This window comes from Schistocerca serialis, chromosome 5, assembly GCF_023864345.2.
Source record: "Schistocerca serialis cubense isolate TAMUIC-IGC-003099 chromosome 5, iqSchSeri2.2, whole genome shotgun sequence".
Taxonomy (NCBI): Eukaryota; Metazoa; Arthropoda; class Insecta; order Orthoptera; family Acrididae; genus Schistocerca; species Schistocerca serialis.
This window is the reverse complement of record NC_064642.1, coordinates 283,517,988-283,543,622: the sequence shown is the minus strand read 5'-3', so window position 1 is coordinate 283,543,622 and position 25,635 is coordinate 283,517,988. Positions and strand designations below refer to the sequence as shown.

Here is a 25,635-nt window from a genome sequence, read left to right as displayed (position 1 = left end):
ATGGCAGCAGGAAATCGGTGTGTTACATCTACTGAAGTCGTCTTTATTTTATGAAAACGGTATATGACTTCCAATATACAACCCTGTTCAGCAAAAACTGAGGAAATGTCAATTCCGCTGCAGTTTTTGGCAAATAATTCGTTGTGATTTCACGTTAACTTCACTTCTCAAATCAAATTTTTTTTCGTACTTATATTGTTCGAAACTCGTGACCCTGTTTGTTTCATTTTTCTTTGGCTATTTTGTGCCTGTAGTTTGTTGTAAACTTCCCTTGGTCATGGACAGCGATACAGGCGAACTTCGTGTTTTTAAAAAGTGGATAAGACAGTGCTGCAATAATTGAAGTTGCTGTTGAAAAGCGAGAAACGTCTTCTAATAGCCTGTTGACACTTTCACGATACAAAATTGCGAGGGTGCTGCAATATTATGAACCTTTTGTCAACACAGATCCAGTGTCTCTTCCGAAACTTTTCAGTCTCAAAGATCTCTGTAATTGCACAGACGCATGTCGGATCGAAAAACTATTCCGTTCTCTCAGTGTTAATCTTAAAACACTTTCAAATGTCTTTGGCGTCGCCGGCCGGTTTGGCCGTGCGGTTCTAGGCGCTTCAGTTTGGAACCGCGTGACCGCTACGGTCACAGGTTCGATTCCTGCCTCGGACATGGATGTGTGTGATGTCCTTAGGTTAGTTAGGTTTAAGTAATTCTATGTTCTAGGGGACTGACGACCTCAGATGTTAAGTCCCATAGGGCTCAGAGCCATAGCCAGTTAGAAGGGACCTACAATTCAGCATTTACTCTGAAATAATGTGCAACTTAACTTGCCATTTTTCTCATCGTTAGAGACGAAAAAAGAGATACTTAACAGAAAAAAATCGTAGGAATGACGGGGCACTGAACGCAAAACCTTTAACTTTGTTGCTTGCAACTTAACTCACTTCATCTTTTAGTCGTTCTATTTCTTTATTATCTTTCGTCATATTTCTGTGGGGGTTAAACCACAGAGAGACCAAGGTGCATTTACGTACAATCCATTAACAAGTTGTTTATCAAATGGAAACTGAACTAAGCCAAGGGAACAGACCTAATGATAGAATACGGTACAAGTAGTAAACAAAAAAAAAGCAGTGTCATTGCAAGTTATTCATTATTTAAGTCACAAATAATTTATTTGTGAATAAATTTGTTTCAATGATCTGATTATTCAAATAATTGTTCCAATTATGCCCATCTCTGCTTACCACTACACCTTACACTGCTTTTCTGTTTCCATTCATTGCAGTTCATATTATCAACAGTAGAAATTCCTATTAGTTCATTTGCTCGATTTACTCATGAAAGCCTAAAGTATAGCTGGACTGAAGTTTTTTCTTAATTACAAACAAAGTTGACAGTTATAGTCTGTTGTCACCCTCCTGCTGTGCAAAATATGTTTCAATGTCGGTGACATTTTAGCAGCGGACGGAATGCAACCATTATTTCATCAGCTATTCTTTCAAGCAAATTTACAGTTCCGAAGCTAGAAAAATGACATTTAGTTACATTCAATATTCGATTATCCCTTTAATTTTCGTTGTGTATGATCAAACTCAGCTGCTGTGGTAACATTTAGCGACTTATGGCAACATGGGAAATCGATAGCTAAAAAGAAATTTTAATTCTAAATGCATCCGGGTGCTTGCCGGACCCATTAATGGGGCTACATTGTGACGAAGATGTATAGAGTCTGGCCAAGGCCACACGGCCAATGCCGAGCACTCGGTGAGGACTCCCAGTCATGTGCTTCCACATAAACGTCGACCTCTACTAAAGCGGATTCGCCAAGCGGATGCAGTGCCCTATTACAGTGCCAGCAGTGAGGTTGCAGCGTAAATGCAGAGAGGCTCCCTGCGAGCAGCGAGTAGTGGTGTGCCAGCAGCGAACAGCGAGGTGTCAGCGGCGGGGCTGCGGCGTAAACTTACCCTAGAGAATGTAAAGCGGGTACTTATGTCGCAACGTATACGTTCTTAGGTACATTTAGTTAACAGAGAATGACGCTAATTTAGACCGAATTAGACTGATTAATGATAGAGATATGCAAATATATCATGGACTAAGTGCCCGAACAAAACACCAAGGACCCCGTGTAAATACTGAAGAAATTCTAGTTCTTTTTGTGGAGTGAGTAATACTTGTCGTGGCAATGAATTGTAATATAATCCACGTGTATATGGAGTGGCCGAGCGGTTCTAGGCGCTACAGTCGGGATCCGCGCGACCGCTAAGGTCGCAGGTTCGAATCCTGCCTCTGGCATGGATGTGTGTGATGTCCTTAGGTTAGTTAGGTTTAAGCAGGTCTAAGTTCTAGGGGACTGATGGCCTCAGAAGTTCCTATAGTGCTCAGAGCCATTTTGAACCCACGTGTATAAGTCGAGAAACAATGCATGATTTACCTGTCAATCACAGTGAAAATAGAATGAGATTTTTACTCTGCAGCGGAGTGTGCGCTGATATGAAACTTCCTGGCAGATTAAAACTGTGTGCCGGACCGACACTCTAACTCGTGACCTTTGCCTTTCGTGGGAAAGTGCCCTACCAACTGACCTACCCAAGCACAACTCACGCCCCGTCCTCACAGCTGTACTTCCGCCAGTATCTCGTCTCCTACCTTCCAAACTTTACAGAAGTTCTCCTGGCGGAAGTAAAGCTGTGAGGACGGTGCGTGAGTCCTGCTTGGGTAGCTCAGTTGGTAGAGCACTTGCCCGCAAAAGGCAAAGGTCCCGAGTTCGAGTCTCGGTCCGGAACACAGTTTTAATCTGCCAGGAAGTTTCATATCAGCGCACACTCCGCTGCAGAGTGAAAATCCCATTCCGGAAACATCCCCCAGGCTGTGGTTAAGCCATGTCTCCGCAATTAACAAATGCAGTACTGTGTGGGTGTATGGTACATCATTCACTTCTAAAAGTGCCTTAAATGTTTTGTGTGATGTGTCTAGGGATTTGTGATATTTCTGCGTGTGCCCACAGACTTAGGGAAGCCCGTTTTGCTAACTAACATTCTCCATAGATAAGTAGTATAACTACCTCTTATTCGTAGATGTACATTGTAGTCACTCAATCCTTCAATTGAATATGGTTAACTGAAAGACCGCTGTGGAGTTTCTTTGGGTTTCCATTTGTGTTGTGTACTTAGTTCCGCGTAGTCAGCGCGTACACAACTTTCCCACTAGAGCGCGCCCCGCTAATCACAACAGTGCAGGCGCAGCGCTCGTCTGTCTCCTCACTACGAGATGGCGCTGCCATAGAGATGGACCAAATTCTGCTTCCGCCGATCCACGTATTAATATGTAACGCAACCAATGAGATTGCTACTTATGTAGAACTTTTTCTCCTCACAGATCACACTCGCACAGTGATACATGAACGCGCGAGGTATTATAATGAGTGTACAGACCTCTGATTAGTCAGTCAGCATTAGTCTGTAACAGTCTGTACGAGTTCTACATTTGTCTGTACCAGTCTATAGTCAAGTTAAGTCTGTGCCCAATAAGATTACCATATTTCTATACATAGCCCTTAAGATAAATGTATAGACACTTTTGTCAAGTATCAGAGATATATATGCGAATAAGATTAACGTACCAATACCAAAGGAACTTCAGATTGTCAATTGTAAATAGTATCCAGAACCAAGTTAAGTAATTTTTATGCTTGTTATTATTTTAATAAACGTGTGTGAAAATTAATCAAGTTCTGTTTAAAGTTGGTTACCGTCAATCTGCTACTCTAAGCGTGCAAGTGGCATTTCCATCGTCTGACCTTACGGCAGAAGATAGAAACGCCACGATAAGACCACGAGACATATTGCTGACACTCGCCTACTTCGGTAGAGCAACAAGTCAAATAATCTGATGGTGTGTGTGCCGAAGGTCTTACAGTATGCACACCACAATTTGTTTACTGTCAGCATGACCAAGTGAACGAGTTACGTTACCCTCGATATGTGTGCTGTGTGATCGTACAAGGTAGTCAAAGCTTTATGTTACGTTTTTAATAAATCGTACATTGCGATACGTTATCGAACAGCTCTTGATGAGAAGAAATGGTTTACAGATTTAAAGAAAGGGTGCTATTTAGAAAATACATAAAGAGATACTAGGAATGGTGAATGTAACTCTGGTAGCTAAACAACATTTGCTTGATAAATTTTTTTATTTTGCGTCTAGACAAAAAGTTGTTTAGCGTGGTCAATATAAATAGGATACCCTGTATAAATGATCTAGGGAATAACGTCGGGAGCTTCGTGAGACTGCTAACGGTGCTATTGTGAGTAGGAAAGTTGCGGAGTAGAACTGTAACGAAGTGTAGGAAAATCTAAACAGCATCGACGCTTGATCCAAGGACTGGCAGATAACGCTCAACGTAAATAAATGTGACGTATTGGCCTGGTTCCCGTCTAACGCTGGACACAAGACTTTGTCTCGTAAATGAAACATCTGGTATGAGACCTTAACTTTTCCCGGCGAATTGAATGTTCAAATAACTTACGGGTTTGCTGCTGGGTGACGTCGTCGACCACCGCCGTCCGTAAAAGATGATCTTGGTTTGAGTAAGGCTGGTGTCTATCGTATTCCTTGCACTTGTGGCATGTCATGTACTGGTCAGACAATCAGGACTGTGGAAGACCGGTGTATTGAACATAAGCGTCACATACGCTTACAACGGCAAATACGCTATTGCAGAACATTGCCTTGACACCGGTCATCCTATGGAATACAACAACACGGAGATTCTGGCTTGCACGTCCAGCTATTGGGATAGTGTTAGTAAGGAAGAAGTTGAAATCAAACTAACAAGCAACCTTATTAACAGAGATGGTGGATTTTGTTTAAATTGCTTGGAATCCGGCTCTGTCTCTCATCAAAAAACAGAGGGGCAGAATTAGTGCTACCTCACCTGTTGATTAATAGTCACTATCGATATTTCTGATGTTGGTTATCTTTGGTTGTGTGTTGACTTTGCAGTTACTTGTTCTGTGTGTGGTATCTTCCTTGTTTCTCCTCTGTGAACCGAGGTATTAAATTCCCTTGCACACTGCTTCCTCCTTGCAGTTGTGCCTTGAGAATGGCAGGGTGTGCTCCTGTCGAAATATCGGCGGTGGTCGACGACGTCACCCAGTACCAAACCCGTATGTTATTTAAACATCTGGTATATTCTACGACCAAGTTTCATATTCGAATAACCACGACGATTGTTTCACCTCACATTCGCTTTATCACAGCATACTATGATTTTGCGATTATAAGTTATCAGTTACAAGAGACATTGCCAAGCTTACGTTTGCTGTACTACGCAGAAATTTAAAACTCTGTGGTGAATTAAGAAAAGAAGTTGCTGAAAATTCTAAAACGTCAAACAAATTTCATACTTGCGCCTTTTTCTAACGTTCAAGTCTGTTTGTAGGGTACTAGAAGGTTGAAGTTTTTTTTCGTAGATCTTTCATGAAAGCGGGAGTGCAGTTTTTGTTACGTGGCTAATGCAACTTGATAACATAAAAGAGGTGGTCACGTGGTTAAGTAACACTTTAATATCAGAAGTCAAGAATGGCTAAGAATTGAATATTATTAGAGGGAAGATCTTTGGAATTTGGTTTTGACACAAAACGACTCAGCAACCAGAAGTTATTTTCACATTGCTTTACATGCATTTAGCAATGCTTGTAGTTTGTTAATTTTCATTGTTCAGTGATTTCGAGTGATAGATAAAGGAGACGATTAGCAGTTATGTGTCCAACGTGTTAGCAAGTTCCATCCATTTCCGTTAGTTAAAGGAAATCTTGATTTAATAATAAAACTTGTAGTAATTTCGTATTTCAGAAATGCTTAGTGTCTGTGATAGGATTAAAAGGAATCAGTAACTTTATTAAAATGGGTTAAAAGTTAGTTTTGTAATTTTGAGAAAATTAAATAACTTTTTAGAAGGAATCAGTAACTTTATTAAAATGGGTTAAAAGTTAGTTTTGTAATTTTGAGAAAATTAAATAACTTCTGATTTCATTTTATTTTTCATTTATCATCCTCTCCCTTTTCATAAATGACATTTCTTTTGAATGAATTTTGAATGCAGTGAGTACTAAAATGTTGTTGGCGGGTGAACGGAATGGCGAGTTGATAGTGTGTTGTCTTTCTTGACAAGCGGTAAATTAAAGCATGCAGTGAAATTCTTTTCCCTTTCAGCTTATTATGTCGCAACAGCAATGTGATTGGCAGCTACCTCGATACATAACGGGACTGAGCATCCCTTACAGTTAAAAGCCTGATTATAAAATACAGTGAAGTGAAAAAAATTAAACGTAAAGACATTTCCCACATGTAATGTACAGCTACTGTGAATGACCATTTCCGCAATAAGGTTAGTTCCATTTAATACTGTCAATGTTCAAAGTTCCTTTCATAAATATTTCCAATTTAATAATTTTCATTTTTTAGATACTTCCCTCAATTTCCCATCGTTAAATAATTTGGTTAGATGCTTTCATAGCCTATATGTAATACCTGAAAATTTAGATTCAAGAAAACAATATTTGTGGTCTGATTTAAAAGTAAGGACTACATCTTCAGTTTCAGTAACGTAATGAAGACTTCCATTTCAACTAGCTCCAACTATCTTCAATTACGCGTTTATTCATTGGGCTGTAATTACTTTGGACGATAGGTACTAACAGGAACTAATAGAGATTGATTAGTATTGTTTGTTTTGTTTTGAAAATTTCCTCATTACATACATTAAAATGCCTGATACATTCTGTGTACATCATTAATATCACGTTCGACTGCATTGCTTGCCCACATCGTTAACGCTCATTAGTCACAATCATGAGATGTTGTTTTCGATAATTGTTGGTCAACACAGGCTGCTGACATTGTCAGGCTTACAACACGTAAAAGAAAAACCGACTTTTATTCTCCCCACCATCTCTTGCGAAATACTAATGTAAAGTCAGAAATGATTTCACTAATGTTCACCTGACATTAGTACAAGATGATTCATCTGCCTCTACCAATGGATTTTATGCAACCCGCAACGCCATGAAAAACCGAATGCGAGATGTTCATGTTATCGTGCTCGCTACTCGCAAACTATTAGTCGTACAGGAAAAGTGAATACTACCTTTCTGTAAGAAATTTAATATTGTTAAATTTTGTATTGGGATATGTTTTCGCTGGAGGTCATGGTTTTCGAGTGATATAAAACATATTTGAAGGTCCTTTTTCCGGAATAATTCGAAAACTACGGCCTCTAACGAAAACTTATCCCAGTACAAAATTTTTGAGTACACTAAATTTCCTACAAAAACGTCCTGTTCAAATTTTCTGTAGGGGTAATAGTTTGCGCGTAGTGAGAAAGAGAATATGAAAATCTTGTGTGTGGTATCTGAAGGCGATGAGGGTTGTGTAAAACCCTTAGGTACAGGCAGCTTTGTCACCCTGTGTTATCATGCTGTTTGAATAAATCTTTTCACTGCTCTAAATTTGTATATTTCATTCTTCCCTACTGGAAATCGCGCTCCACGTAATTTTCCGCCGTGTACATACACTGTGTGAACTTTATTGCGATACTAATACAGCGGCCATTCGTGCAGCGTCAAAGGCAGTAAGTCAGCCTGTTACAAGCTTACGCTGCTGTCTGAGCGCCGTCCATATAACTGCACGAATTACGAGCATTGTGTTACGAGATACCGTAGAGCAGTACATGCCGTATAGAATGAATATGTACGCCTTTAGGTACTTGATACTGTTAAAATGATCGCTTCCAAATATTTTTGGAAATCTGAAATCGTTAAATACAGATTAAATGGGTGATTAAAATATAAATTTCATGTGAAAAATATGTTTTTCGGTAGATACAGCCACGTATACGCTTGTGAGTTGCACCCAATGAACCCAAAATAAAACATTCCTATCAGGATCTGTGTGGTTTTTACCAGATCACTGACTAAAATAAAAAAGTAGCTCCTACGCCAAAGTGCTCCTCATGCTGACGGCATAATTTCGTAATAGGCTGAAATTAAATAAAACTAAAATCTTCTTAAACTGTCTTAAACAACGTCATTAAAATTATCTCTTGCTCGCCTTCTGGCATTTGCGACAGTCCAACAAACTATCTTTGTAATGAAGTTGTTGCACACCGAATGCAGCACATTTGTTTGCCTGCTTCGCTCTTGATTCTACGCGTATAAATGCTAATATAATGATCATTAGACTCTACTCGGCCAGCCATAGTCCCTTTGTGTTTCTTAGCGTTTATGTGGCTCCTAAAATTAGATGTGCTGTGGTACATTTAAATGAAAGTAGTTTACGTTCGTCAATGAAGTGCCATATCTGTCTGTTTCGTTGGCTCCTATGATTTTGTATGGTGAACAACAGAAATTATTTCCTTTAATATCAACAGATAATACCACAGATCAGGTGTTGTGATTATTCTCCCCGAAGTTGCGCAGTCAGCTAATAACTTTAGCACGTTTGTGATAAAGTACTTTGTTGAACATTACCTAATATACATCTACATCTATACCTCTCATATTACGGTGTACATTGGAGGATACTTCTACCATTTACCCTCTTCCCTAATCCACTGCCGAAGTGGCTTAGACCTGAGAGTGTTGATAAGCTTCCACATGTATGAATTGCTTTTTATTCGCTTGTGAGTTTTCCGTTATGGTTATTTCGCGAGATTTATTTGAAAGAAATAATAATTTAGGTTAATTTATTCTTCTTAAAACTTGAGCTCTCGGTGACGTAATATTTAGTTTCTACGTGAAGTACACGTTCCTCTTATAGCACCCACCACTGGAATTCGAAGACCAACGCTATAATATTCTGTCGCTTGGTCGACGGAGCCGTAGCAAAAGGTGCCACTCTTCTTTGGGTCTTATCTATTTCCTGTATTTAACTACTTGGCAAGGATCTCAGACAGACAAGAAATGCTTCATAATGGGTCCCTTATTATTGTCATTGGTTTCCCTATATTGCCTTCCTCTCCGAATCTGCGGAGAACCTTTACATCCCTAATCAGTCCACGGGTGGACTGATTAGGGATGTAAAGGTTCTCCGCAGATTGTTCAGTAACACCATGCTTCAAACGTTTCTATTCTCTTCTGTTCCAGTTTCCCCAGTGTTCATGATTCAGGAACATGCAATTCTGTGCTCCAAACGTAATTTCTCAGAGATTTATTCCTCAAATTTAGGCGTATGTTTGACACTCGTATATTTATCTTAGCCAGGAATGCTCCCTTTCCTTGCGCTAGGCTGCTTTTCATGTCCTCCTTGCTTGGTCTGTCATGGGTTATTTTGCTTCCAAGGTAGCATAATTCCTTAACTTTGTCTACTTCGTCTCCATCAATTTTGATGTTATGTTTCTCGCTAGTCTCATTCCAGCTACTTCCCATTACTTATGTCTTTTTCCGGTTTACTCGAATTCCATATTTTGTACTTATTAGACTGTTCATTCCATTCAGCATTTCCTGTAATTCTTCTTCACTTTCACTAATTGTGTCTTCAGCGAATCTTATCACTGATATTCTTTCACCTTGCATTTTAGTCGCACTCTGGAACCTTTGTTTTATTTCCATCATTGCTCCTTGGATACATAGACTGAATAGTCGGGGCGAAAGACTGCAACCCTGTCTTACACCCTTTTCAGTCCGAGCGCATTGTTCTTGGTCTTCCAGTTCCCTCTCGGTTCTTGCACCTACTACACATAACTCGCCTTTCCCTGCAGTTTACTCCTATTTGTTTCAGAATTTCGAACATTTTGCGACATTTCACACTGTTCGAACACTTTTCCTAGATCGACAGATTCTACAAGTATATCTTGATTCTTCATCAGCCTTACTTTCATCATCGAATGCAATGTCATAACTGCCTCTCTGGTACCTTTACCTTTCCTAAAGCCAAACTGATCGTCATCTAACAGATCCTTAAACTGTCTTTTCCATTCTTCTGTACATTCTTCCTGTCAGCAGCGTGGATGCATGAAATATTATCTGATTATGCGATAGTGTTCTCACCTGTTTGCCTTTGCTGTCTTCGGAACTGTGTGGATGATATTTTTCCTAAAATATGATAGTACATCGGCAATCTCATGATTCTGTTCTGAAACCTGAATAGTCGTTGGTTGCCACTTCTGCCCAGTGATTTTATAAATTGCGATGGAGTGTTATCTGTACATTTTGCTTTATTTTATCTCAAGTCTTACAGAGCTTTTCTAAATTCTGGGTCCCCTACGCGTTCCTTAAAGGCTTTAGTTTCATAGAGGCCTTCAATATACTCTTTCTACCTATCCGCGCTGCGCCCAGCGTTTAGCAGTGTAATTTCTATTACACTCTTAATATTAACATGTTTGCTTTTAATTTCAACGAAGAGTGTTTTCAAAATTTTGTAGTTTCTCGTTTTCTCGATCAATTGATTTAGAGAGGTCCACTCTTGTCAACTGAATTACCTACCGTGATATTCCTTACCGCAGTATCCACCTCCTTACAGAACGTCAAACGCATCTCAGCGTTACTCACTATTTCAGTGTCCCACTTAGTTCCGCACTAATCCTTCCAGGCGGTTCTCTTGAACCCCAGTCTACTCTTCATCATTACTATTTAATCAAGTCTATATCTGCTCTTGGGTACGCTTTACAATCCAGTGTCTGATTTCGGAATCTCTGTTGAAATGAGAAAATTACGCTTCAAGGAATTTCTAAGGAAAAACTCACGTGGAAGGGCTTGACCCAACTAGTTCAAAAGCACATATATTCATCATAAACATTCATAAAACATCAGTAAACTCAACAATTAATCAATTGAAAGAAGGTTACTTTAAACTACCAATTAATTCATAATTTGCTTTACCAATACAGACACTACGTAATGGGACTAAATTAAAACATCAAAATCGAGCTTCAAAGGTTGACTAATGCTCAGAATAAAATAGTACATTAAAAAAACCACTAACCAAATTCATTTACCAAGGGTAACCAGCTCCTTAAGCACAACTAACTCAATGAAGACTCGCTCCCTTTAAGAAAATTACAAGAATAATTAACATTGGTCAATAATGTTGCATTGAGAAATAAGAATCAGAACAATATACAGGGTGAGTCACTAACTATTGCCACCTAGAATAACTCCGAAAGTATGATAGTAGGCGAAAAGTTTGTGGGACAAACCAGCCATAGCGGGTGAGCCGAGCGGTTCTAGGCGCTACAGTCTGGAACCGCGCGACCGCTACGGTCGCAGGTTGAATCCTGCCTCGGGCATGGGTGTGTGTGATGTCCTTAGGTTAGTTAGGTTTAAGTAGTTCTAAGATCTAGGTTACTGATGACCTCAGGTGTTAAGCCACATAGTGCTCAGAGCCATTTGAACCATTTATTTGAATTGGTGAAGTCCTCCATGCTATTCTTTCCTGTGCAAGGCTCTTCATCTCCGAATAAATATTGCAACTTTAATTTTTTGAATCAGATTTCTATATTCATGTATTGGTCTCCCTCTACGACTTATAACCCCCCCCCCCCCCCCACCCACATACACACATACATATAAATTTCCTTTCAACACTAAATTGGTCATCCCCTGATGTCTCAAAACGAGTCCTAGCAACCGATCCCTTCTTCTAGTCAGGTCGTCCACAAATTTCTTTTCTCCCCAACACTGTTCAGTACCTCTTCTATTGTTACGTCATTTACCCAACTAATCTTTCAAAAGCTTCCATTCTCTTCCTTTCGCTTCCATTGGCTACAGTCTATACAAAAACGTTCAGAATAGACTTCTTAACACTCACATCTATACTTGATGTCAACGAATTTCCCTTCTTCAGAATCTCTTTTCTTGCCATTGCCAGTCTACATGTTACATTCTCTCAGTGTTATAAAAAAAAAGTCTTTTCTGAAGGGATTTGTCTGGGGTATGGCCTTGAACGGAAACAAAACGCCGACGATAAGAAATTTAGACAAGAAGAGAATATAAGTTTTTTAAACAGGGTTCTACAGAAGAATGCTGAAGATTAGATGTGTAGATCGAATAACTTACGAGAAGATACTGAATAGAAAGTAATGCCACAGATTTACCGCGAGAAGGGCTCGGTTGATACAACGTAGCCTAATGCGTCAGGAATAGTTGTTTGGGAATGGAGGAAGTGTGGGGTGTAATATCTGTAGAGAAAGACCTAGATTTGAATACATTAAGCAGGCTAAAATACATTTAACCTATAGAAGTTATTCGGAGATGAAGAGTCTCGCAAATGATAGGATAGCGTGCAGAAGTGCATCAAAGCAGTCTTCGGACTGAGAACCACAGCATCTCCTTTATATCGGGTGCCAGTGCACTGAATATTTTTGCTGATATGAAATCACATCATCGAATTCATAGCTGAATGTTATCTGTTGGCACTGTAGAAGTGCAAGAGATAGGGTGTGCATCATGTTCAAGTATCGGGTAACTTTTCATTACACAAATTGTTGGTAAAAATGCTACACGTTTAATTAAAACAGTGCTCGGAGATACCGCGTATGGTTACGGCTGCTATGATGGCAGAGGTACTGTTGCTACGAAGAATACCTCTGGCGCTTTCCGACACCTAGAATTACGGATTGTCAAGTTTTTTCCGATATTTCTAGCGCATTGCATCAAGCGCTAGTGTCCAGCGTACAAGTTTCAAGTGGACGAGGAATTCTACAAAACGTGCAGTACCGGTAATGGATTGTTGGCATCGTTCAACTTAGCTGACCACGAATTTCAGGAATGTTACAGACATTAGAAAGCGCGTATTTACACAATCCAGTCACATTAAAGTGACAACCGCCTATGTGCGCCGTTAACGTGCAATAACCACTCATGGACGGTTGGCGGCAGCACTAGATGCGGAGATTATGTAAAGCGTGTTGGAGGAGACGCGAACAGTGCAGCAGTTGCAATGTGGAAAGGAATCGATTCATCTGACGTCCGAAAGGGCATGATAATTGGTTTTCGGCCAAGCCTGGAAGCACTTCCCGAACGACTAAGTTTCTAAACTGCGGTTAAAGTATACCGTGCGTGGCAAAATAGCGCTATCCGAAACCGGCGTCGATGCAACTCTGATGCACCACGGTCATAAATGACAAGGGGTTACGCACGGGAAAGCGGTCTGCGAGCGGTCTGCGTGGCGCCACCTGGGAGAGGTGTGTTGCCTTCCATAACTGGGTTAAAACCACCAGGAGATCCTCTGATTCCCAGAAATCTTCAGATCGCTCTGAAGTGCTCTTGAGGCTCAGAGTGGGGAGGGGACTGTAATGTCCTGTCCCGTGGCCTTGACATGGCCCCGGCGCTCAGTAGCCCCCTTGGATGGGGTGAAGCTAACACGGGAAGGGGTGTCCAAACAGGACGTTAAAAGGCTAGTTCTAAACTGGATGCAATCCTCACTGATCCGCGCTGGACCACCGTGAATTATCAAAAGTGATGTGTGAGACATGGTCAGTTATGATCCGCCAGTACGTGTGGAGGCCCTCCCGGGAACGTAACTCGGGTTTGACTGCCGCACCGTCTCGATGATGTCAAACTCCAGAACATAAGACCCAGGCCATAACATCATTATATCAACTTCATCACAACTTCATAACATATCCGGGCTGTGGAAAAGTGAGGGTTGTCATTGTGTCAAGGAAGGACGTTAAACTCGCGTCAAGGTAGGACGTTAAACGCCCCAAAACCGAGGCGAAGCAAAGGGTGCGTGGCGCAGGGGAAGCCGCGTTACGAGAACACGCCATCTGTCTCTCCTGAGTTGAGCTTGGCAGTTGGGCGAGGGTATGAGGGTAAGTCAAACGACGATCCCGGGGCCCTGCGGTCTGACTGCTGTAGTTCCTCACGTCCTGGTCGACGTTAAAAGTCTCCCAACCCAAAACGAAAGCAAAGGGTGAATGACACAGGGGGAGCTGCGCAATGGGGACACTACATCTGTCCGTTCCTGGTTCTGGGTTAAGAGGCGGTGTGGGGCGGGTGCGGCGTGTTGCTGGCCTCAGCTGCGACGTGCTGCGCCTGCCTGGCGCAGCTACTCCCCAGAACGCAGGGACACGCCACCAACTGTGTCTCTGTGCCGGTGGCTTGGTTTGCCGTCGTGGGATCCTGTCCTAAGTCGGGAAGTGCGCATCACCGCGCCTCTTGGTCTTCCGAGGCGTGTTCCGCCAAGCCCAGGAGGTAGTAACACAGCCTGGGTTAGGTTAGCTGGGTCCAGAGCCCCGAACGACTAGGTGACCGGCCCACCACCTGAGTAGGAGTAGGAGTGGGTCCTTGCCCGTCAGGTGGAAGCTCGGGCTAGCAGGGGGCGAAGGGCGAGAGGTGCATCCGCCTCTCCAGAGCGCGGGGCATGCTTGCCGATGAGGGATGGATGAAATCGGCGGTGACTAGGTACTGAAGGGGGACCAGTGCGCTGGAAACGGCGCGTTGAATCCAGTAGCTCTGAGGGGTCCTTGGTCTAGGGGAGAGGCCGGTGGACGAACTGCATTTCAGTCCCCCCCTCCCCCCCCCCCCCTATGCCAGAGGATACGGTCCAGGGTAACAGACGTGGCTCCCAATTCTTCGCTTGTGTAATACGAAATGATGGCTACCGATGAGACAAGCGACTCGAGTGCGCCTACAAGGGCTTCTATGCTGGCTGATCCCAAGCCACATGATGGCTTGGGTCAAGCGACGGAGAACACTATGGAGAGATTCATGAGGCTAAGCCAATTTACAGACCAGAATGTTAAAAACGGGAAAATTAGTCAGGCAGCCGTTCAGACACTTAAAAATGAGCTGGCGGCGTGGTAAAATTGCCAACGCCAAGCTCGAGGGCAGGACTGAAGAACTCGAAAAAGAAAATGAAAGATTAAGAGAACAACCGACGAAGAAATGGGCTGGCGTAGCAGCACAAGCAGCAACAAATACCCAATCAAATTCTGCAACGGCCTGATACGGCGATCTTTCTAAGACCACCAGCAGGTCAAGACATCAAGAAAGTTCAAGAGGTTTTTGCAACCTCAGTAAACCCGGCTAGAGAGAAAATTAAAATCAATAGAGTCGATGTTGCCACAGAAGGTGACAAGAACAAGCTACTCGTCAATCAAAAGTTATGAAAGTCAGTTCGGTGCGAGCCACCGTGCAAAATAAATCCACTAGTTATCCTATATGATGTACAAGTAACACTAACAAATGAAGACCTTCGTGAAATCTTCAACTTTTGTAGTCCTGTCTTCCTCAGTTGCGTGTAATATTACTGTATATTGATAATTTTTACTTATGGACCGTCTGAAACACGATACAAAGAACATATCAGATTTTGGAAGTATGAAACGAACCATTCCACATTTGCAGAACATTTAAAACACCATAACCATCATCCTACAAACATGGAACAAGAAATGAAAATAATGAGAATAAGCAACCATGACAAACATCTTACACAAACGCAAGAAAACTTCCACATCAGAAAGCCATAGCAGAAAACAAACATGTGATAAATGAACAAACACTCATCAGCACAGGCTCCCTACTACACTTAATAAAGGGAATGATAAGATAAAACAAAAAACTCTTTCCCCTTCACGTTCTGCACACACACACACACACACACACACACACACACACACACACACACGGAGCACAAAAAAATTATATCACACCAAAACACACACACACACACACACACACTCAAACGCACACACACACACACGCACACACACACACACACACACACACACACACACACACACACACACACACACACACATACACAAACACACACACAAATGCACCCATTCGATCTTTGGCAAAAACATTTGACAGTCGGCAACAGAAGCCAAAACATTGCATTGAAAGAAGCGTTCAGTTCATAGTGCTGTGGAATGTGGGAAAAAACCGCAAACTGGTATTCATAAGAAGAAGGACAACAACACCAAAAATGCAACAGGAGCTTAATATGTAAGAAATTGTCAACGCAACCTGTAAGTACAGTTCAAAACATTACTACTTAATAGGAAACACCAACCACCAGAACTGTTTATAACCTAGAGGTACAGTGACAAAAATGTAAATCAAATAGCAAACATATGTACATATTCCAGGCCACTGATGATGCCTTGCAGAAAATAAAAGCGATACGCGTATGGCACTAAAATTGTGTTTTATTCAGTTGCTGTCAGACGGTCCATAAGTAAAAATTATCAATGTACCGTAACCTTTGTGAAACCTTGTACCAACAAAATCTCGATGATATGGACATTGAAAGCTTTATGAAAAAATTCAAATTAAGATTCCGGACAGGACCAAGAGACCGAGATGTAGTCCACCATGTGGCTGAGGTCTTGGGGGCCCTTTGGAAAAGGCTAACAACAATGGGCAAGGTTTACATTGGGTTTCATGCGATAAATGTAAAAGACTACTTGGAGGTACCTCGTTGCCACAATTGCGCGGACGTTGACCATATACACAAATATTGTAGCAGCTCCAGGTGCGGTTCTGAAGACCACCTTAGGAAAAATTGCAGTAAACAAAGCGTTTGTGTGCCGCGCAAACGCAGAGGGAAAAACTGCGGAACAACTGGCAGGAACTGCCCAACCTATAAAATGTTGGAACAACGCTTGAAAGCTAGAATAGATTATGGCTGATGCTGTAAATAAAATCAAAACAGTTAAGAAAAGGAAGTCTCCCAACAAAAAAAGGATAGACGCTGAAAGGGCTTGCAAATTCAAAGAATTCCTAACGGCAGTACAAAAAAGAAAGCAGCAAGAAATAATCATGACAGACATGAGCATACAGACAGAACCGGTAGGAGAGCTAGACAAACAGACAATATATAAGGTAGACATATCTATACAGACCGAACCTGTGGCTCAGGCTCCTCCAGCTGCCTCTTCAACACTCAACTCTAAAGCTGCAAAATTTGTCGCGCGACCAGTAACTACGAGCCGACCAAACACAGCACAAATTCGCCATACGCCAGATAACGACCCACAGACTACCGACACGAACACCATAATCCCCGAGCAAGAAGGGCCCTCGAAATTAGTTTTACAGGGTAGTTCAGTCACGAGTTCTATGCAGCTGGAGGCAGGACACAGACCCACAGGGGTGGATTCAAGAAGAATATATCCCAACTTGGAATTCACCACGCAGCTCTCGCACCTGGAGCAACCGACTGTCCTTACAACAACACTTGGCACGTCGTACGTGTAGGGCATAAACACGGAAGAAAGGTCACCTTCTCTACAATGGAGGCTGTAGACAGGATACTGTTAAAGTCAATGAACCTCCCCACCGAATTCGGAGCCCTGCGTGACTTGCTTAAGAAAGTCTTTGAAAGAAGAGAGGAAAAATTCGACATGGAAGAAATTACACACAGTCTGTCCTGGCCAATGGGCGAATTGCGTCAGACTGGAACAAGGCCTGGTCTGACTGCAACTTCCACACATATTTCCCGTAATGACATCTGGTATCACGATAGGACAAATCAACACTCACAATAGCCGACTAGTCACGCAGGAGCTGCGAAGGATAGTGGAGGAGCTGAGAGTGGACGTAATCTGTCTGCGGGAGCCATATTCTCGGGCAGGGCAAATTCCTTTCATGTCTGCCTCTTGGCAGGTAATCTCCACCGGGGAAGAACCCCAGGCAGTTACGATAATAGCTAACAAAGGGTTAAGGGCTACAACAATAACGTAGTCATCCAACAGCCACTGCAACGTCGTGGAGTTACAGCCACCATTGAGAATGGTATATATCATAAATATGTACTTTCAATACGGAGGGAATTCGAAGATTAACTGGACCACCTTGCAAGAATCACCACGGCTTTGCATGGGCGGAGGGTCATAATCACAGCTGATATGAATGCAAAATCCCCCCTATGGTATAGCGGCACTAGAGATGCTAATGGCGAAAAGGCTGAGGAGCTGATCATGGCCCAACAGCTTGTTGTGGCCAATAAACCGGGATTCACCAACTGTAACATAATCGCGTACACAAACAGTGATCCAATACTGTCAAATGCTTTTTATTCCAGTCTCTGATAACAATATCAATTCTTTAGACGATGACCGGTTTCAGTCCGTAATGACCATCCTCAGCTCTAAGATATATAAATATATACATCTAGTGAGCAGTGTGTCTTTCAACATAAAACAGCAATATGTATCACTATATACTGTCATACAACCAGGGAAATGTACAGATAAAGTATGGTATAACGCACCTATTTTACACCATGTAAAATATGTATGTAAAGCCCTCTAGTGGTTAAGTTCTTACGATCGGTGCGCGCCTACATAACATCCTAGCGGCCGACCCAACAGAGGGCGCTGATCATTGATCTGTGTCTTTTTCAGCTGTCATATAGACATTTTATCTTTCATAAGCAATTTATAGTTTGCCACAGGCATCGTCAAAACATATAAATATAATCAGCACAGCATCGTCACATGGATCTAAAATAAGGTATAGAATAGGCCACGTCGTCCAAATAGTGATTATTGCAACTGGCTACTAAAGTTCAGTAGCAACCAGAAACCTGTTTGCCTGCATCCTCCTTAGATGTTGCTACTATGGGCTTACTTAGATGTAGTCATCATTTACGCAAAAAAACATAATCTGATAAAAACACATTAGGTAAAATGCATGTAGCAGACTTATTAAAATTGATGACTGTCATAGAAACCAATTGTGATACATTAAGAGATGAATGCAGTTACCCATATAAAATAATTAAAAGGAAATATATGAAGGAAATAGGTCCGACCCTTTTTATGGTGAATTTACGGTCAACAATTAATATACGTAATGCATTGCCTGTGGCAACCTATAAATTGCTTATGAAAGATAAAATGTCTATATGACAGCTGAAAAAGACACAGATCAATGATCAGCACCCTCTGTTGGGTCGGCCGCTAGGATGTTATGTAGGCGCGCACCGATCGTAAGAACTTAACCACTAGAGGGCTTTACATACTTCGTGACATGTCTCCCACAGAAAACGTTTAAACAACATACAAGCATTCAAAAATAAAATTCCATGAATGGGTAGGAGATAATCAGTTACAGGATTAGAGCGACTAATATACGGAAGTAAGGCAAATGCCTACTATTCTCAACATAACTCATCAAGTAAGGCTAGGTATCAATACGCGAGGCATTATTTGGTTATTGTAGTACGTTATGAAATAAAGCGAAGTAGGTGTTGGGCACAAAATTGCTTTGTCCATTGAGTACCCTAGTGGGCTCATGCTTTGTGGCTTTGTAAACGTCCAACTCCTCCAACAAGTAGAGAGCGGACCTTCTCTGCCCCGTGTAAGATACGCATACAACTCTCGATATTGCCTACAGTGTGGCCGGTTTTATATGGGTAACTGCATCCATCTTTTAATGTATCACAATTGGTTTCTATGATAGTCATCAATTTTAATAAGTCTGCTACATGCATTTTACCTAATGTGTTTTTATCAGATTATGTTTTTTGCGTAAATGATGTCTACATCTAAGTAAGCCCACAGTAGCGACACCTAGGAAGGATGTAGGCAAACAGGTTTCTGGTTGCTACTGTACGTCAGTGGCCAGTTGCAATAATCACTATGTGGATGATGTGGCCTATTCTACACCTTATTTTAGATCCATGTGACGATGCTGTGCTGATTATATTTATATGTATTGACGATGCCATTATCGCCTTATCACTTTAGGACATTGTGTAAAAAAGGTACGTTGTACCATATTTTATCTGTACATTTCCCTGGTTGTATGACAGTATATAGTGATACATACTGCTGTTTTATGTTGAAAGACACACTGCTCACTACATGTATATATTTATATATTTTAGATCTAAGGATGGTCATTATGGACTGAAACCGGTCATCGTATAAAGAATTTATAATGTGATCAGAGACTGGAATAAAAAACATTTGAATAAACCGGGGAATCCCCCCCCATGTCACTTTGGCCACAGCTAACGTAATTAGTAACATTAAAAGCTGGGTAGTTAAAGTTTAAGTAACCACAAGCGACCACAACCGACTGTCTTTCGTCTCAGTGACGAGGAGTGCCGCTGGGACCTGGGATGGGAAGTCCAATACAACTTCAATACAACAGACTGGGAGTGCCTAGATCGAGAGTGTGATCTTCCTGCATTGCCCGAGGGTGACCTTGACGTGGATAGATACGCCGAAGAACTGGTGAGATCGGTACTTAGGGCGGTAAAAGCTGCTGTGCCAACTAGGAGAAGAGCCGTAGCGGCTTCCCCATCACCATGGAGCGCTAACCTCGAACGTTTGCGCTAGTCTGTGCCACGGGCGAGGAAGTACTACCAGCGAAGTGCCGTCTGGCAAGGAAAACAGTACTGGTTGCAGCAATATAGAGAAGCGAGAGACATATTTCAATAAGAACTGAAAGAGGTAAGGAGCAAAAGTTGGGAGGGATACGTGCTGAGGCAACTTGCAACTGACCCTTAGGGACTTCCCTACAAGTTGGTCAGGGAAAAGATAAGGTCTCCTGCGGTTCTCTCCACAGTCAGAGATGGTGGCAGAACAACAGAGTCCTGGCGAGAGACTGCCGAGGTTCTCCTGCTGACTCTGCTGGCAGACGACGAGAAAAATGGAGAAACGGAGATCCAACAGCAAATCCGCAGGGCGGATCAACAGGAGTACACCAATGACACCAGGGTGTACCCGTTCTCTGAGGAAGAAGTTGCTGCACAGATTAGGTCACTAAAAAGGGGAAAGACACCAGGGCCAGACGGTATAGTAGCGGAGGTGGTACAGTTCCTCACCCCGCAGCTAATAACACCTCTCACGGGGTTATTTAATGAATGTCTTAGGACCAGTAAATTCCCAAAGATCTGGAAAAGAGCAAATATGGTTATTACAAAAAAGGGAAAGGACAAAGATCCCATGGAGCCGAAGTCCTATAGGCCAATATGTCTCCTGGACATCATGGGGAAATTGTTGGAGAAACTATTAACTGACAGACTGACTGCACAGGACATTGCGCGGGATGAGTGGCAGGCAGTTCGGCTTCCGGCCAGGGCGATCGGCGTCTGACGCAATCGCCCTGGCGGCTGAGGTCTGCAGCTCAGAACCGCACAAGTACGTGGTTGGCAGCGTTGTGGACAACAGTGGTGCATTTGACAACCTGTGGTGGCCCTCGCTCTTCTCCCCCTTGCGTGAGAAGGAGTGCCCAGTGCCCCTCTATGGCTGTCTGAAGAGCTATTGCATGGATAGGGTGGTTTGGTTATCATCGCCTAGCGAAAAAATAAGCAAAACCATCACGAAGGAGTGTCCCTGGGGCTCCGTTCTGGGGCCACTCTTTTGGGACGTTAATATAGAGCCGTTATTGGAGAAACTCAATTGAAATGTATGCATTGTTTCTTTCGCTTGCTGCATATAGGTATGGAATCCGTTTTTACTTACAATATAATCAATAGCATGCTAGACGAACAACTGCAGTGTCCGGTATGCATCAATTTAAACAACTGATCACAATATCTGCTTATAAACTGAATGATCAGAAGGTCTGGGATCTGTATAGTAGCGGAACACGTCACAATGGGGCAAACTAATCAGAAATGCAGATAAGCTGGTTATATTCATATTTAGAGGGTCGCATAACCAGGATCAATTGTAGGTCAATAGTTTAAAAATAGCTCTGAGCACTATGGGACTTAACATCTATGGTCATCAGTCCCCTAGAACTTAGAACTACTTATACCTAACTAACCTAAGGACATCACACAACACCCAGTCATCACGAGGCAGAGAAAATCCCTGACCCCGCCGGGAATCGAACCCGGGAACCCGGGCGTGGGAAGCGAGAACGCTACCGCACGACCAAGAGCTGCGGACAGGCAATAGTTTAGTTCTGAGATTCAGATCAAGTCTGAGTTTAATAAGTAATACAGTCGGACGCTAAAGTCTACACACACCCCCATTTTGTAGCATGTTGAGTGCAGCCTGGATGCACAGAGTTAGATGTGCAACTCTGTGCCTGCGTCCACGTCCACAGTAACATAAACCAAGGTCTTCAGACCGGTATCGTACACTGAAAGCGTGAAAGATGCAGCAGTGTTTGTTTACTACGGTACAGAAGCCAACATAAGCCGGCCACTGTGGCCGAGCGGTTCTAGGCGCTTTAGTCTGGAACCGCGCTACCGCTACGGTCGCAGGTTCGAATCCTGCCTCGGGCATGGATGTGTGTGATGTCCTTAGGTTAGTTAGGTTCAAGTAGTTCTAAGTTCTAGGGGACTGATGACCTCAGATTTTACGTCCCATAGTGCTCAGAGCCATTTGAAACATTTGATCAGAAGTCAACATACACTTCGAGTCTGCCGTTAGTTGCAAGAGAGGCGTTGCAGTGAACACAGTGCAAGTGGTGTGGTTTGTTGATATAGTAGACGTGTATTGCAAATACGTAATTCGACAGCGTAACATGGATCCAAAGAGAACCGAAATACCAGTGGAGGTGAGCAAAAATATTATTGAGCTCAGTAAAAAGGGCTTTTCACTGTGGAAAAGTGGGGAAACTGTTAGAAGGAGCCATGCAAGTGTCCAAATCGTAATAAGAAATTACAGGGATCGAGGAACTCTAGAAAACAAAGCTAGATGTAGACGACCACCAAAATTATCTAACAGGCAGCGTCGACACATCATTAGGATAGTGAATGCGGATCCCAGAATTACAGCTACGGAGTTGCCATTTGATGTCGAAAATACTGGTGGAAATAATGTTCATCCCATAACAGTACGAAGACTGCTACACAATCATAGATTTGAAAGTAGAACAGCAAGGAAGAAACCGTTCATAAGCATCGTAAATGAACAGAAGCACCTAGAATTTGCAGCTCTGCACCGAAATAAAGATTCCAAATTTTGGAATAAAGTACTTTTCACTGATGAGAGTACGTTTAACATCTTCCAGTGTGATGGACAGCAAAAGGTGTGGCGAAAAAGGAATGCAAGTTGGAAGAAGAGAAATCTTGTCCCATCAGTGAAATATGTTGGTCGAAATATTCTTGTGTGGGGTTGCATGTATGGAGATGGGGTTGGGAATTCAGTATTTATCGAAGGTATTATGGATAAATGGAAGTATATCACGATCTTAAAGGAAAATCTGAAGCAATCTGCGGGGAAACTGGGACTAAGAACAGACTGGATGTTTCAGAAAGACGATGACCCCAGGCATACGGCCACTGTCGTAAAAGAAGGCTACTTTAAAATGTACCAAGACAGCTGCATTCACCTCCCCAGTCACCAGACATTAAACTAAAGCGTACGCTAAAAAATACAACATTAAAGGAAATAAGATTTAATAGCAGCCTTAGTGGAATAACTTTACACCTGCGTACGCAAAAAAAGGTGGAATCTATGCCTCGACGTTTGTAAGCTGTGATCGAAGCGAAAGGTGGCAATACAAAATATGAAATTGGGCCTGAAAGTGAAGAACATCACAGTGTATATTTACTGTTGCACCTGACCGCTGTTCCATTTGTATGCTGAAGATGTCAGTATATGGAATTATTATTAATTATGCAGTGTATATGTTGTTATTCAGTTACTAACATGTCTGTTTATGTCACAGAAAGTGAAAACATAATATTTTCTTGATTGATTTTGACTTCAAGCGTTATTTTGAGGGTTTATGTAGACTGTAGTGCCCGACTGCATATTTACTTTGAGCTCTCGACAATTACCACATTAAAATGAGAAAGAAGAGGTGTCCAACGAAATGAACATGAAGTCTCGAAAACTGACTAAGAAATTGTTCCAGCACAACGACCACAATGTCATCCAAAAATACTAACATAAAAAACTCTAAAAGCACAGTTTAACAGACAATGTCCCACTAACACTGTAGGAAGACTGCTTAGCAAACGCTACTAGGTTTTCTGATTTGCGCACTCGCAAATGCAAAGGAATCGAGTCCAAAATCCACAAAACAATACAATTAATATGGCAAAATAAGTTGCGTAGCAAATCTCGTAAATTATGAGCTCCTCAGAAAGTGGATGACGCACGAAATTATCTGTCCTCTAAGCCTAATTCGTAACTTTTTGAAAAATTCTGCATGGAAGGAAGGACTTCCGGCCGTCTCCAAAGCGAGAGTTTCCCTTTGTTTTACATGAATACAGGGGAATACTGCAGAAATTTTTCATTTATGGCTTACAGAATGCAAATTAACACGCCAGAGATTGGTATTGGCTGCGACCCACGTTGCATTCGTTGATCGAACCCTTCGCGTCGAAACGTGCTGAGGGGCAAGACTCACTTGATTGGATACCAAAATCTGCAGCGAGAGGCAGCGAATTATCTCAGCGCGTCCGAGCAGAGCAGTGGCGGCTCAGTCTTAGATGTGTGTACAGTGAGATGAATTTGTCACGCTCAGTGACACACTAGAGACTCGCAGTGGCTTAGTAGTGGCAGACTGTGCTTTCAAAGGAGGAAACCGCATCTGCCCACAAAGCGCAGAACAGGGCTTACCGCAGCCGACTTCTGCAAACTGCAGTGCCCTGGGGAACCATGGCCGTTCCCTAAAGCCGCTGTGACTAACCTCGAGTGGTCACACCAGACCACGGGACGAGCACACGGGGCTTCTCGTTTCAAACAAGATCAATTCGAAGCCTTCCTCCTGAGTTAGCAAGGCTTGTACTCTCCTCAAAAGCAGCCAAGAAATGAGCAGAAAAATAATCAGATACCTCACAGCGATATATGACTGTGATGTCACACAGCCCTTCCTCTCACCTACGTCTAGCGAAATCACCATGAGGAGAAAATAGAGCTCATACGGAGGTTTACCGACAACCGTTCTTGCCTTGCGCCGTTCCCAAATGGAACAGTTAAGCGGGAAAGAGATTCTGGTTCCAGAAATATCCTCCGCCATGCACCGTAAAACGGCTTGCGGAATGAAGTGTAATTAAAAATATGGATGAAATTTCTTGGTTATTGTTTTGTTTGCAAAATATGGTAGTTTTGGAACAACGGAACGTTGACCACAAGGAATGCTATTTATGTGCTTCCTACGTAAGGCAACATCCAACCATATTTTTTCTACTCGGCATATTTATCGCGGTAATACCATTTTCTGTCAGCCAAGATCTCCAGATCTAACGTCATTAGCTTTCGGTTTATGAGGTTTGTAACGACAACTGTACATATAATAATTTTTTTCTTTATGAATTTAGTTAAATTAATGTAAGCACTGTTTTGAATTTTTTTTTCGGTTCGTATCGTTATCTTAAAGAGACTGTGAGCAACTTTTGAAATGAATATTATTATTTATGTTAGATTTCAAATAATGTGGTAATCAAAAGGAAGTGTATTTAATGTTAAAACTATTGTAAGATGTGAAAATTGTAATTTATACACTTGGTCCATACGTAGGTAATGCATTAGGATATGTGTAGTAGAAAACCTGTAGGGGAGCGGGAAAAGGTGGAGGCAAGCGAGGCGGGAAAACGCACACTGGCGCGGTTCGGCACAACGGGCACAGTAAGACAGTCGGAGGCGAGCAACAGTCGGAAGTACACGTACTGTACCGAGGAGGCTACCCAGGAAAAGTGGATTCCATTGAGCCTCGGACGAACCGATTCCGACGACTACTTGGCATGGCTATATTCTGAGGCACT

The 25,635-nt window shown here is 42.3% G+C and overlaps 1 non-coding gene across 1 annotated transcript; it reads left to right on the top strand.

Annotated features, from left to right (window-relative positions):
* Positions 1 to 2,709: 2,709 nt before the first annotated feature.
* Trnal-caa (transfer RNA leucine (anticodon CAA)) lies at positions 2,710 to 2,784 on the top strand. The gene has a single exon. It is a non-coding gene; the product is annotated as a tRNA-Leu (tRNA).
* The last annotated feature ends 22,851 nt before the right edge of the window (positions 2,785 to 25,635 follow it).